The sequence below is a fragment of the Canis lupus genome, chromosome 2, assembly GCF_011100685.1.
Source record: "Canis lupus familiaris isolate Mischka breed German Shepherd chromosome 2, alternate assembly UU_Cfam_GSD_1.0, whole genome shotgun sequence".
NCBI classification, from domain to species: domain Eukaryota; kingdom Metazoa; phylum Chordata; class Mammalia; order Carnivora; family Canidae; genus Canis; species Canis lupus.
The window spans coordinates 38,951,374-38,966,537 of record NC_049223.1 but is presented as its reverse complement, the minus strand read 5'-3'; the positions used below and the strand labels follow the sequence as shown (position 1 = coordinate 38,966,537).

General features: G+C 33.9%; 2 long non-coding RNA genes across 4 annotated transcripts in view; one reads left to right on the top strand and one right to left on the bottom strand.

The window, feature by feature from the left end:
- LOC119876071 overlaps positions 1–15,164 on the top strand; it is a 117,401-nt gene that overhangs the window by 30,585 nt on the left and 71,652 nt on the right. The window lies entirely within an intron of this gene.
- The window catches only part of LOC111092072, a 144,637-nt gene continuing 132,681 nt past the window's right edge, over positions 3,209–15,164 (bottom strand). Inside the window, exons 5-6 of one of the 3 annotated variants that reach the window (XR_005355493.1) lie at positions 7,681–7,855; positions 3,209–4,280 (exon numbers count right to left, since the gene is read on the bottom strand). This is a non-coding gene — a long non-coding RNA (uncharacterized LOC111092072). Of the gene's footprint in view, positions 4,281–7,680; positions 7,856–9,142; positions 9,348–15,164 lie in introns of those variants that run through there. The other 2 variants (XR_005355492.1, XR_005355491.1) reach the window with 2 other exon arrangements.

Genomic DNA, 15,164 nt, shown 5'->3' with positions numbered 1-15,164 from the left:
TGTGCATTTGCTGCATTCAATAACATAAATGCTCATTTCTGAACTGTGATTGTATATTGTCTCACAGCTCATGCTGACACATGCCCAATTCCTGTCATAGGCAGGAGGGTGTCTTTGGGCTGATTACATTTTGACAAAACTCTCTATGGAGATTCTAGGCATGGCCGATGTATAACAATGAGGCATATGCTGCATGTGTACTTGTGTGTTAGCCAAATGTAGACTTCCATTAGATATTTGAGTGAACTGCAACATTCTTCCAAAATTTCAAAGTGATATTTGCCAGTATAGACTTAATCTCAAGATAAAATTTTTCAAGCAAACAGGTGTGCACTTTCCTCTTTTGAATGAAAATGGACTTTTCCAATGAGCATCAGTTTTGTTGCAAGTGGTGATATAACACAGAAAATAATAAAGTGGAGCAGAGGAGAGAGTGATTGGCAGTGAGATAAATACCAAAATCCACGTAGAGACTGAGGTATTCCTTTGGAAAGCAAAATCAAAGAAACAAAACCTAAAACAAAGAGATGGCATTTGAAACTAATGATGTACTATATGTTAGCTAATTGAATTTAAATAAAAAAAGAACACCTTTTAAAATAAAAGAAAACTTAAAGATATGGCAGCATGCAGATGGTAGTAGGTAAGTAGGTAGATAGATGACAGATAGATAAATAGATAACTGCAAGGAATTTGCAGGTCTGCAATTGAATTCTATTCAATTAAGTCTATTAGGTGAAATTAGCATATTTCAGAAGAGCTGAAAGCCAAGAAAGAGCTATGATACCATAGTCAGAGGGATTCCCTAAAATATTTGAAATTATTTACTCAATGCTCCCACCACAGTCTTAGGAAAAAGTCTAAAGTCCCTCAAGTCGCTATAAGTCCTGAGATGATTCAGCCCATACTTAACCTTTTTAGCCTCATTAGTGCCTTTTTACACACACACACACACACACACACACACACTCACACACACACTGCTTTTGCCATCCCGACCTTCATTCAGTTCCTGGACATGCCATATCTTCTGTAGAATAAGAATCTGCAGGGCAGCCCCAGTGGCTCAGTGGTTTAGCGCCACCTTGGGCCCAGGGCAGGATTCTGGAGACCAGGGATGGAGTCCTACGTTGGGTTCCCTGCATGGAGCCTGCTTCTCCCTCTGCCTGTGTCTCTGCCTCTCTCTCTCTCTCTGTCTGTCATGAATAAATATAATCTTAAAAAATATTTATATCTTAAAAAAAAGAATAAGAATCTGCAGACAATCATGGATTGACAATAACTCGGGTATTTCTGACCTGGTTACCTTTCCTCTCCTTCCATCTCAACCCTTTCACATGGCAAAAAGCTCCTTGTCTTCTAGGTTCCAACTCAAGTGTCACCAGGAGGTCTCCAGGAGGCCTTCCCTGATGTCCCCATATCCCTGAAGAATATAGGCCTCTCCGTTACATATTACATATTCCTACAATATATTCAACTCCTCCTTCATGCAATCACCACTGTTGTAATTGCCTGTTTAAAGTTTGTTGTACTATGGGCTCCATGTCTTCATCGTTATATCCAAGAATCTTATCTGACTCCTTTCTCTTGGTTTGCAGCCAAATATTCTTATGTTTCAAGAAGTAAAACTGGCTATAAAGGTTCCAAGGAAGTAAACATGTGACTGTAAAATGTGAGAAATGGTTAATAGTTTTGGGTTGTTATTGAAATAAATGATATAAAATGTCTACTGAAGTTTCTGGTACACAGGATTGATAAATTTGTAGTTTATAAGTAGCTTCCAGTTAGTTTTTGTAATTAAGCAGCATAGAAATAATAAATACTGACATATCTCTACTTGGATGTGTCCAAAATCCTTAAACTCATCAGATTAAAGATCAAACTTAAAATATTTTCTCCTAAGCTTGTACTAATAACCCCAAACCCAGTGGACAGAAGCACTACATCTAGCCTGGATAACTATCTTCAACACCTTGATCTTCATCCTCAATAACCAATCCTCAGCAAATTCTGATGATTTTATATTTCTTAAATCCATCCATTTCTCTCCATCTTCAGTTTTCCATCCTAGCCCCCTTATTTCAGTCCTGGGCAGCAGAGTAGCTTCAAGAGTGGTCTTCTTGTTCCACATATGCCTTCCTTCCAATCCATTCTTCTCATTGTAGCTAAAGTGATCTTTTAAAAATGCATATATAGCCATGCCATACATACCCAGCTAATTTTATTCACTTTCCAACAGAATAACAAGTAACAAGTAACGTTGTTATTTGGCACTTTATAGTACTCATTATATGCCAGACACTGTATTAAGTGCTTCCTGTATATCAATTCATTTAATCTGCCATAAATTGTGTTATATGGATTTAGGCCATTGTGGAGGAATCAGTACAGAGAGCTTGAACAATTTCGAGCAGGCCATACGCTCTTAGCACTCTAATTTTTCTCTAGTTTGAGAGGCAGTGTAGAATAGTGATGAAGAGTCATGACTCTGGGGACAGCCTGCCTGGCTTCCAGTCTTGGCTCAACCACTTATTAGCTGACCCCTAACCTCTCTGGACTCTGTTTCATCATCAGCTAAATGGGGGACACGAACACTCCTCCTTTATATGTTGGTTGTATTAAATGAGCAAATGCAAGTAAAGTGTTCAGAATGATAGCTAACATAGAAACAGAATTCAATAAAAGTTACTGATACTACCTCAGGAAATAGGCTCTGTCTACCTTTCCAAAGTCATCCTTTGTTACTATTTTCCCCTTTAACTCTTTTTCTGGTTTTCTTGCTGTCTTTCAGGATAATATGCCTCTTGCCATAGTAAACTATGCTCTTCAACAATCCCAATCTTCTTTGTTTAATTCTTACTTATTTTTACTTCTCAGATGGCACTTACACTGGATGTAAACCCTTATCTCCCCACAGTCTAGTTTAGATCTCACTGCTATATATTCTCAGTATACCCTGTAATTTTCCTGGGAAGTGCTTATCATAATTGCAACTTTATCTTTATTTGTGTGATTTCTTAATTGTTAAACTTTATTATTATACCATAAGATTCATGAAAAAAGTATTTTTATATTCACTGTTATTCATTGAGCTTGATACGTATTTGTGAATGAATACATATATGTTCCCATTATCCAGAACTTGGTTCCGGTGTAAGGGGTACACTTTTGTTTAATACAAACTTTACTTAAATATCTGCAATGTGGCTGTTAAAGATGTTAAATCCATAGAGGCAGGTAGAGGCTCTTCCAGTGGACCTCTATGAAACTGGAACAGAGATGCTATTGGTTTTATATTCATAGCTGAAGATAAAAATTAAAGGACTAGTTTTAAAATGAACTTAATGTAGGAGCTGAATATGGATCTTAGGAGTATTTTAAGTCTCTTATCAAGATCTACAAATGATTGCTTAATCTTGGATATTTTCTTCCTATAAATCATTCTTGAAAAATTCTTCAAATCATGAAGCACAACAGTACCAATCAAAGTTATCAATTAAGTAGTACATCTAATAAGGGATAAAGGTTCTAATGAATGGATTAGAGGAGAAATGTTGGCATAAATGGAACAAAGGGGTTTTCATTTGTAGTGGGAGGTCATAAAGGTAGTCTAAATCCTGATGAATCTTAAAAGAAAAAATCCTGATGAATCTTTTGCTTTCTTTGGAAGCAACTGGCCCATGAAGCATTTAGTACTATAGTCCCATGTGATAGTAGGAGCCATGGAAGTTTTCTACATAGCCAACATGTTGGCTATGCAGGTGTGAGCAGATGAAATTGTGCATTGGAGCACAGATGAGATGAAAAAACAAACCACTGAAAACTTGAGCTAAAAATGTCCATATCCATTTGGCACAAGCAAATATAATACCACGGGAAATGCCATAGAAAATTAAGCTCAGCTGTCTTTTTCCAGTCTGGACTCATGTGTTAGCTACTTTGAAGTAGTTATGGTGGTTATTCTTGGGGATATGTATCCATAGAAATATCTTTCTTTTAAGCTTCTTGATTATTTCTTCCACATATAAAATCTTTGGTCTTACACAGAATGTAGATGAAGGATTAGGATGAGAAGCATTTTTACTGAAATCTTTGAATGTTCATGTAAATATACATCCTTAAATTTCTGAAGAAGCTCATGTCCTTTTCACTGATCCTAGGATTAGTTGAGTCCATTATTATGATTGGACAGTTGTTCACCAATGGGCCTCATCTCTTGCCATTTGAGATTAAGATGTTTGGTTTCTTTTTCACAAAAAACAATGCATTAAATGTATTCTCTGGAAGATAAAACAGTAGTAGATTTCAAACTACTAATTTATAAAAGCTGACACCAATAACATTAAAAATACACAGGAGATAGAAAGAAATAAAGGACCATACCAAGTTAACGATCACTTAAGAACTGATATTAATCAGTTCTTTTAAAAATATTTTTTACTAAAAAAAAATATATATATATATTTTTTTTACTATAGTTGATACACAATATTAGTTTCCAGTGTACAACTTAGTGATTTGACAGTTCTATACATTATGAAATGCTCACCATAGTAAGTGTAGTTACTGTGTGTCATCATAAGAAGTTATTAAAATATTATAGATTCTATTGCTTATGCTGTACTTTTCATCCCCATGACATATATTGTACCTCCTTTAACCTCTCACCTGTTTTGCTTATCCACCATCCCCCCAACCATACACCCAGCCTCTCCCCTCTCCTTTGGAAACTATTAGTTTATACTCTGTATCTGTGCATCAATTTTTGTTTTCTGTTTATTTGTTCATTTGTTTTTTAGGTTCCTCACATAAATATAATTATTTGGAATGTCTTTTTCTGTTTCACTTAACATAATACCCTGTAGCTCTACCCATATTGTTGCAAATGGCAAAGTTTCATTTTTTATGAGTAATATTTTATTATGTGTATATGAATATAAATATATATAAATATATAATATATGTGTATGTCGACATCACAATTTCTTTTTTTTGACATCACATTTTCTTTATTCATCTCTTTTTTTTTTTCTTTATTCATCTCTTGATAGACACTTAGGTTGCTTCTGTATGATGGCTATTGTAAATGATGCTGCAATAAACATAGGAGTGCATATTTTCTTTTAAATTAGTGTTTTTGTTATCTTTGGGTAAATATCAAGAGTGGAATTACTGGGTCATACGGTTTTTCTCTTTTTACCTTTTTGAGGACACTCCATACTTAATTCCACAGTGGCTGCACCAATTAACAGTCCCAACCAACGATGTATAAGAATCCCCTTTTTTCCACATCCTTACTACCACTTGTTTTTTTTTCTTATCTTTTTTATACCAGCCATTCTGACTGGTGTGAGGTGATAACTCATAAGTGTTTTGAATTGCATTTTCCTGACAATTAGTAATACTCAGCATGTTTTCATGCATCTCCTAGAAATCTGTATGTGTTTATAGAAATGTCTATTCAAGTCCTCTGTCCATTTTTTAAATTGGATTATTTGTGGCTTATTTTTTGGTTTGATTTTCGTGTTGAGCTGTATAAATTCCTTATATAATTTGGATATTAACCCCTTATTGGATATATTATTTTCAAATATCTTCTCCCATGAACTAGGTGGCCTATTTACTTTGTGGCTGGTTTCCTTCACTGTGTAGGAAGGAAATTTATCATAGTCTCACTAGTTTATTTTTGCTTTTGTTTCCCTTGTCTGAAGAGACCTATCCATAAATATATTGCCAGACCAATGTCTAAGAGATTACTGCCTAAAATTTTCTTCTAGGAATATTATGGGTTCGGGTCTCACCTCTAAGTCTTAATACATTTTGACTTTATCTTTGTGTATGATATAAGAAAGTGGTTCAGGCCTCAAGTAGGCCTGTTTTATAAACTTACAGTTTAAAGTCTCAAAGACTTTGGTTTGTTTTGTTTCCATTTTTATCTGTCTCCATGTATTTTTTTTTTGCATGTAGCTATCCAGTTTTCCTATATCATTAATTGAACAGACTAGCTTTTCCCCATTACCTGCTGTGTCATAGATTAATTGACCATGTAAGTGCGGGTTTATTTCTGGGCTCTGTGTTCTGTTTTGTTGATCTATGTATCTCTTTTTGTGTCAGTACTATACTGTTTGGATTACCATAGCTTTGTCATATGATTTGAAATCTAGACTTGTGATAGCTCCAGCTTTATTCCTTTTTCTCAGGATTCCTTTGGCTATTTGGTGTCTTTGGTGTTTCCATTTAAATTTTTGGATTATTCTTATTCTGTAAAAATTACTGTTGGTATCTTGATAGGGATTGCATTGAATTTGGAGATTGTTTTGGGTAATATGGACATTTTAACAGTAATAGTTTTTCCATTCTATCAGCGTGGTATGTCTTTCCACTTGTTTGTGTTATTTCCAATTTCTTTTATTCAGGTTTTGTAGTTTTCAGAGTAATTTATTTCTAAGCATTTTATTCTTTCTGCTGCAATTGTAAATAGGATTATTTTCTTAATTCCCCTTTCCATTATTTATTATTGTATAGAAATATATTTCTGTACATTCATTTTATATCATGCAATTTTACTGAATTCATTAGTTCTAATTATTTTTTGGTGGAGCCTTAGAGTTTTCTACGTATAGTATCATGTCATTTGCAAACAGTGATAGTTATACTACTTTCCTACAATTTGAATACCTTTGATTTCTTTTTCTTGTTTGATTGCTGCGGCTAGGACTTCCAGTACTATGTCCTTCCTTGCTAGTCTCTTTGTCTGGTTTTGGTATTAGGGTAATTCTGGCCTCATAGAACAAATTTGGAAGAATTCCTTCCTTTTCTCTTTTTTGAAATAGTTTGATAAGGATAGGTATTAACTCTTCTTGAAATGTTTGGTAAAATTTACCTGTGAGGCCTTTTGGTCCTGGACCTCTATTTGTTAGGAGGTTTTTGATTACCAGTTCAATTTTGTTCCTAGTAATTGGTCTGTTTATATTTTTTATTTTGTCCTGATTCTCAGTCTTCAGTCTAGAAATTTCAACATTTCTTTTAGGCTGTCCAATTTGTAGGCATACATTTTTCATAGCAGTCTCTTGAAATCCTTTATAATTATGTGGTATTGGTTGTAACTTCTTTTTCATTTTTTATTTTATTTGAATGCTCTATTTTTCCTGAGTCTTACTAAAGGTTTATCAATTTTCAAAGAACAAAGTCTTAGTTTCATGGATCTTTCTGTTTTTCTTTTTCCAGTCTTTGTGCCATTTATTTCTTCTCTGATCTTTATCATTTCCTACCTTCTACTAACTTTGAGCTTTGTTTTTATTCTAGTTCCTTGAGATGTAAGGTTAAATTATTTACTTGAGATGTTTATTTTTATTGAGGTAGGCCTATCATGCTATAAACTTACCTCTTAGAATTCCTTTTGCTGCAACTCAAAGACTGATTTGATTTGTTTCCATTTTTATGTCTCGATATATTTTTAAATTTCCTCTTGGACTTCTCATTGACTCATTAGTTATTTAGTAGCATGTTGTTTAGTTGCCACATGTCTGTTTTTTCTAGGTTTCTGTTATTGTTATAATTAATACCTAGTTTCATAGTGTTAAATTGGATAAGATGTTTAATATGTTTTTAGTATTCTTAAATTTATTGAGATTTGTTTCATGGCAAAACATGTGATCTATCTCAGAGAAGATTCCATACCTGCGTTTTTTTTGGTGGATTGCAGTGGCTTCCCTCCCCTATTTGCAGTTGGACCTCTTTCAATTCCATTTTCACAGCAGAATCTCCTTAACAGTTGCCACCTGCATTGGAGTCATACCATTCCAGCACTTATGTTCTGAGGCACCTGCCATGCTGGTATGGTTAACTTTATTTCCTAGAAAAGTTAGAGTTACAAGTCCTTCTCATGTAGTCACATTACTTATTCAAATGTTCTTTGGGTTATTTTGTACAATTAAAACACCTATTTTTTTTCCCAATCTTGAGTATAGGTAGTCTTTATTGTAAAACACCCGTTCTGATACTACAAGTACTGAAATTTAGTTATCCTCTGTCTGTATAAATTTCAGTCCTGGGAAACCAATATTATGAGCTCAAAACACCATCCAATTTTTGTGCAGCTTTCTTAGAGTTCTTCTCTGTCATATGGTTTCTCATTGCCTTTAGAATAAATCTAAATTCTTTACCATGACTGACAAGGTCCTAAAGGATCTGGCCTCTTTGTTACTGTCCTGACACAGTCCTGTGTTTCTCCTCCTTTTCTATTAAACTTCACTCACACTGGTCTTCTTTTGTTTTTCAAATAAGGCTTTTTTTTTTTTTTTTTTTTTTTTTCTGTCTTAGGACCTATGGACTTGCTATTCTCTCTGCCTGGAACAACATTATATCCTCAATCTTCACTTTGAGACTCCCAGATACAACAATATTCTCAGAGATGCTTTTCCTGATCATTCTGCCTGAAGTATATACACTCTTTATAGTGCTTAATACAGTAACACGTAATTAATTAATTTGCTTATTTTGGGGGTTCTGAATTCCATGATAAAATAAATGCAAATCCCCTACAGGCAGGGTATATGCTTGATCATCACAGTCAAGATACCAGCATTTATAGTGTCTTGCACTAATAGGTGTTTGAGAAGTACTTTTGTGAACATGGGAACATTAAGTAACTTCTTAATTAAGATAAAGTGTCCTTCATTTTAAGAAAATTCACTTAAGCAAAATCAAAAGTATAAAACTGATAAAGTGCATTGTGAAACCAACATCTCCATCTAAGAAAGGAATATATGATACACACTGCATACTGACACCTACCTGCAAACTCCAAAATTGCATTTTAATTGTTTTATATTTCATAAACAACCAAAACATAAGAGAAGGCAACTCATCTGGGAAATTAGGGACAAAGTGATACCAAACTTGGCCTTAAGCATGGGATGTAAGTCCTTCAAGCAAAGCATGAACTCCAATCTTGGATAGTATTATAAGGTATGGCATTTTGTTTTAGTCTCAGCTCTATCCTCAGTCTTTGGTGTGATTCTGGGACATTAGAGCCTCTCACATATCTGTCGAATGAATTAATGAATCCATGTAACATCTCACAACCTGGTAATCTTTATTTATTGTGAAGCTATTTTTATTACTCACGTTAGTCATTTTTTTTTCTTGCTAAAACAACATATTGCTGATTTTATATCACAAGTCTGTAGGGAAACACAATTCACTTTATAGCCAATTTTGCTGAAGTGAATGCATTGGCCCTGCAAAGCAAGAGACATTTACTCTTTGAAATATGCATTGTCATTTACTCTTCAAACACATAGTAGTTTTCCGTGGCTGTTTCTTGGCTTAATCAGTCCCCAAAGCTGAATAAATGAAAGAAATGGAAAGTGTGTGAACATTAAACTATATTCTAGCAAGGTGACTTTTACTTTGTTCATGGGAATGTAATTATTAATGAACTACTGTTTTATCTAGATAATTATTTTCTTCATAAATTGTTATTATTTGGATTATGAAATGGCGAGTTCAGGAAAAAGGAAAATGTTGCTGAAGCCTAATCCCAAACTATTAAATTAAAAAAAAAATGCTGTGCAACATTACTTTCCCATGCTCAGTTTCTAAAATTAAAGGCAAATACAAAATACTGATAAGGCTGCCATAGATACAATGTTCTTAAATACTGCTAGTGGGAGTAAAAAATTGGTGTAACGATTTTGAAAGCAGTTTAGTTATATGTACCTTAAAAATGTCACTGTTTGGAACCAGTAATACCATTTCTAGGAATGAATACAGAGATAGAGTTGTATAGATAGATTTATATACAGTAATGTTTATCACAGCATTAATAAGAACAAAACAAAAAAAACAACATAATGCCCAAATATTAAGGATATAGCGTAATAAGCATAATGACATATGCTTATGATTTAATTCTAAATTGCCATTGAAATCAATGTTTATATTTAGGAATACTAATGATATGAGGGAAATACTCAATTGGTAAAATTAAGTAAAAAATGTAGAAATTGAAAGAAAATACAGAGGAGGTAAAAAGGACTCTCTTTGGTGGAATATAGCCTATAGGTTTGTTAGGTTTGGCAGTATGGTGTTAATTTTTTAAATTAATTGCCAAAAATTAAAAGACAGGATATTTGATTGTGTTAATTTATTTTAATATGTCTAAATATTTTACATTTTTCCATATTTATTATATTTAACATACTTCCACATAGTTCGGGCATACAACATTTAATAATTCCATACATTACTCGGTGTTCATTATGATAATTACATGATAATTATAGTCACCATTTGTCAACATACAATGCTATTGACTATATTCCTTTATGCTGTAATTTTCATCTCCCGTGACTTATTTTATGATTAGAAGTTTGCTTTTTTTTTTAAGAAAAATTATTAGTTTTAGAGGGAGAGAAAGAGAGCACAAGAAGGGTGATACAGAGGGAAAGGGAGAGATTAACTCAAGCAGACTCCCCGCTGAGCACAGAGCTGGACATAGGGCTCCACGAAGGGCTCAATGCCAGGACCCCAAGATCATGACCTGAGTTGAAACCGAGAGTTTGATGCTTAACTACTGAGCCACCCAGAAGTCCCTGGAAGTTTTTATTTCTTGATTCCCTTCAACTATTCTGTCCATGCAACCTCTCCACCCCTTGTGGCAACCCCTAGTTTGTTCTCTGTATCGATGAGTCTGTTCTGTTTGTCTGTTCAAGTGTCTTGTTTTTCAGACTCCACATATAAGTGAAATAATGTTATTTCTCTTTCTCTGATTTATTTCACTTAATATAATACCTTTAATCCATGCTGTCACAAATGATGAGATGTCATTTTTCTGAGTAATATTTGATGGTATATATGTACCACATTTTAAAAAATTTATTGATAGACACTTAGGTTGCTTCCATTTCTGGGTTATTGTAAATAATACTGCAATAAGTATAGGGATCCATGTATCATTTCAAATTACTCTTTTTGTTTTGTTTGGGTAAATACCCAGTAGTAAAATTATGGGGTATGATAATTTTTTAATTTTTTGAGAAACCTCAATACTATTTTCCAGAGTGTCTGTACCAGTCTATATTCGTATCAGTCATGCATGAGAATTCCTTTCTCTCTACATTCTTGCCAATAATTATTATTTCTTATCTTTTTGATACTACCCATCCTGACTGATGGTTTTCTTTGCTTTACAAAAGCGTTTTATTTTGGTGAGGTACCAATAGTTTACTTTTGCTTTGTTTTCCTTGCCAGGGTAGACACATCTGTAAATACATTGCTAAAGCCAATGTCTAAAAGATTACTGCCGATGTTTTCTTTATGGAATTTTATGGTTTCAAGTCTCTCATTTCTGTCTTTAGTACATTTTCAGTTTATTTTTGTGTTTGGATTAAGAAAGTGGTCTAGGTCCTTCTTTTACATGTAGCTCTCCAGTTTTCCCAACACCATATATAAACAGATGCTCTTTGTCCTAATGTATAGTCTTCCTTCCTTTGTCATAGGTTAATTGACCATGTAAAAGTTGGATTCACTTCTGGATTCTCTATTCTAGTGATCTATATATCTATTTTTGTGTCTGTACCATGCTGTTTGGATTACTATAGCTTTGAAATATGAAATTATGATACTTTCAGTTTTGTTCTTCTTTCTCAAGACTGCTTTGAAATATGGGGTCATTTGTGTTTTCATATATATTTTAGAATTATTTTTTCTAGTTCTAAAAAAATGTTAATGGTATTTTGATAGAGTTTGCTGTGGATCTGTAGATTCCTTTGGGTAGCCTACGACATGTTCTATCTTTCCATTTATTAGTGTTGTCTTCAGTTTCTTTCAGCAGTGTCAGTTTTCAGAGTATAGGTCTTTCATCTCCTTGGTTAAATTTATTCCTACAAGAGCACCTGGTTGGCTCAGTTGGTCAAGTGGCCAACTCTTGATTTGTCTCGGGTGATGATCTTAGGGTCTTGGAATTGAGCAACATATTAGGCTCTGCACTCAGCAGGGAGCCTGCTTGAGGACTCTCTCTCTCTCTCTCTATCTCCCCCTGCCCCTCCCCTTGCTCACTTGCATGCTCTCTCTCTCTCTAAAATAAATAAATAAATCTTTTAAAAAATTTATTACTAAGTATTTTATTCTTTCTGGTGCAATTGTAAATGGGATTATTTTCTTAATTTCTCTTTTCTTCTAACTTGTTTTTAGTGTCTAGAAATGCAACAGTATTTTTGTGTCCTACAAATTTACTGAATTAGAATAGTTTTTTGGTGGAGTCTGGGTTTTCTTGTATAGCAACATGCCATCTGCAAATAGTGAAAATTTTATCTCTTCCTTACCAGTTTGAATGCTTTTTTCCCCCTTATCTAACTGTTATGGCTAAGACTTCCAGTATTATGTTGAATAAAAGTGGTGAGAGTGGTCTTCCTTGTTTTGTCCTGATCTTAGAGAAAAAACTTTCATTTTCTACTAATGAATATCATGTTAGTTCTAGGTTTTTTTATATATTGCCTTTATTATGTTGAGGTATATTCCCTCTTTATCCACTTTGTTGAGATTTTTATCATAAAGATTATCACATAATTTTTATTCTTATAATGTGATACATGATACAGGTTGATTTGTGGAATAAATCCCACTTGATTGTGGTGAATGATCCTTTTAATGTGTTATTGAGTCCAGCTTGCCTATTTTGTTGAGGATTTTTGCATCTTTGTTCATCAGAGATACTTGATGATACTTTCTCTTTTTAGTAGTATTTTGTCTGTGTGTGGCTTCAGGGTAATGCTGGACTCATAGAATGAATTTGGAAGTTTTCCTTACTAGTAATAGTTCTGCTCCTGTTTCCTATTTCTTTCTAACTAAGGTTTGGAATATTGCATGGTTCTGGGAATTTTACTATTTCTTCTAGGTTGTCTAAGTTGTTGGCATATAATTTTCATAGTGTTCTCTTACAATCCTTTGTATTTCTGTATTATCAGTTGGAATTTCTCCTGTTTTTTTCTTTCTTTCTGATTTTTTCTTGAGTCTTTCTCCTTTTTTCCTTGGTGAGTCTAGCTAAAGGTTTATCAATTTTTTTAATCTTTTCAAGGCAGAAACTTTTGGTTTTATTGATAGTTTTCATTTTTTGCCTCTATTTCTAAAGTCTATTTTTATAAAACTTCTGATCTTTATTATTTCCCTCCTTCTACTAACTTTAGGCTTTATTTGTTCTTCTTTTTCTAGTTCCATCAGGTGTAAGGTTATGTTATTTACTGGAGATTTTTCTTGTTTCTTAAGGTGGGCCTGCAGCATCTCTTACAACTGCTTTTGCTGTGTCCTAAAGATTTACTTCATTTTTTTTAAATTTTGATTTGTCTCTGTATATTTTTAAATTTCTCTTGCTTTGTTGATGCCTTGATTATTTAGTACCATGTTGTTTATATGTGTTTGGGTTTTTTTTTGCAGTTTTTTTTCTTATAATTGATTTCTAGTTTCATAACGTTGTGGTTGGAAAAGATGGTTAATACAAGTTCAGTCTTTTTAGATTTATTCAGATCTGCTCTGTGACCTAACACATGATCTATCCTGGAGATGTTTTCATGTGCTCCTGAAGAGAATGTGTATTTTTTTTAGGGGGGATGGAATGCTCTGTATATCTGTTAAGTCCATATAGATAATGTGTATTCAAAGCCACTTAAGTTTGAACACATTCTAAAACCACTATGTATTTCCTCCCCCTCCACATTTATGTATATGATATTATATTCTACATGTTTGTGTATTCCTTGACTCATTTTTGTACAAAGAATTGATTTTACTACTTTTGTGTTTTATCAGTGTACTATGTTTACATAATGTTTGCTTTTACCAGTGACATTTTTACCTTTTATAATTTTCTTATAGTTATGCTCCTTTCTTTCCACTTAAAAATTTCCTTTAACGTTTCTTGTAAAGTTGGTTCAATAGTGAACTCCTTTCACCTGGTTTGTCTGGGAAACTTTTAACCTCTCTTTCAATTCTGAATGATAACCTTTCTGGATAGGATATTTTTTGTTGTAGGTTTTTTTCCTATCAAGCACTTTGAATATATCACACCTACCCCCTTCTGGCCAGCAAGTTTCTGCTGTCAGCTCAACCAATGGGTTTGTGGGGCTCCCTTCTAAGTATCTATTTTCTTTTTTCTTGCTGCTTTTTTTTTTAGATTTTATTTATTTGTTCATGAGAGACACAGAGAGAGAGAGACAGAGACATAGGCAGAAGGAGAAGCAGGCTCCTTGTGGGGAAGCTAATGCAGGACTTGATCCCAGGTCTCCAGGATCATGACCTGAGCCAAAGGCAGATGCTCAACTACTGAGCCACCCAGGTGTCCCTTTCTTGCTGCTTTTAAGATTCTTTATTCATCTTTAGTTTTAGGCATTTTAATTATTATATGTCTTGTGGGGATTACCTTCGGTTCGCTTTGTCTGACATTCACTGTGATTCCTAGACCTCACTGTCCTTTTCCTTCTTCAGATCAGGGAAGTTTTCACCTATTCTTCCTTCAGCTAAGTTTTCTGCCTCCCACTGCCTGACCCTCTTCTCCTTTTGGAATCCCTATAATGTGAATGTTGTTATTTGAGATAATGTTGCTGAGGTCTTGGACCTATTCTCATTTTTTATCATTCTTTTTTCTTTTCACTATTAGCTTTTCACTTTTCCATTACCCTGTCTTCCAGATCATTGATACCTTGTTCTGCATCTTCGAATCTATTGTTGATTCCCTCAAGTGTATTTTTCATTCAAATTATTTTATTTTTCAGCTCTGTTTTTTAATACATATATATTTTTTAGGTTTTCACTGAGCTCATTAACTCTTAAATCCAGTGAGTATCTTTATGAGCATTTGAAATCTTTACCAAGTAGATTACTTATCTCTATATTGTTTAGCTCATTTTCTTTGATTTTATGGTGTTTAGGACATATTCCCCTGTCTCTTCCTTTCTGTGTAACTCTATGTGTTTGATATTCTCTGTATTAGGTAGGTTAGGTGTATCACCTGGTTTTGAAAGTTGTGTGGCTTGTGTAGAAGTACTGTGGTGCCCTGTAGTATAAACTCCCTATGGTCAAAAGAAGCAGGCACTCAAGGGGTATCCCTTGTATGGGCTGCATGTGCACTCCTGTTATGGATGAGTTCCATTTGCTCTGGACCTGCT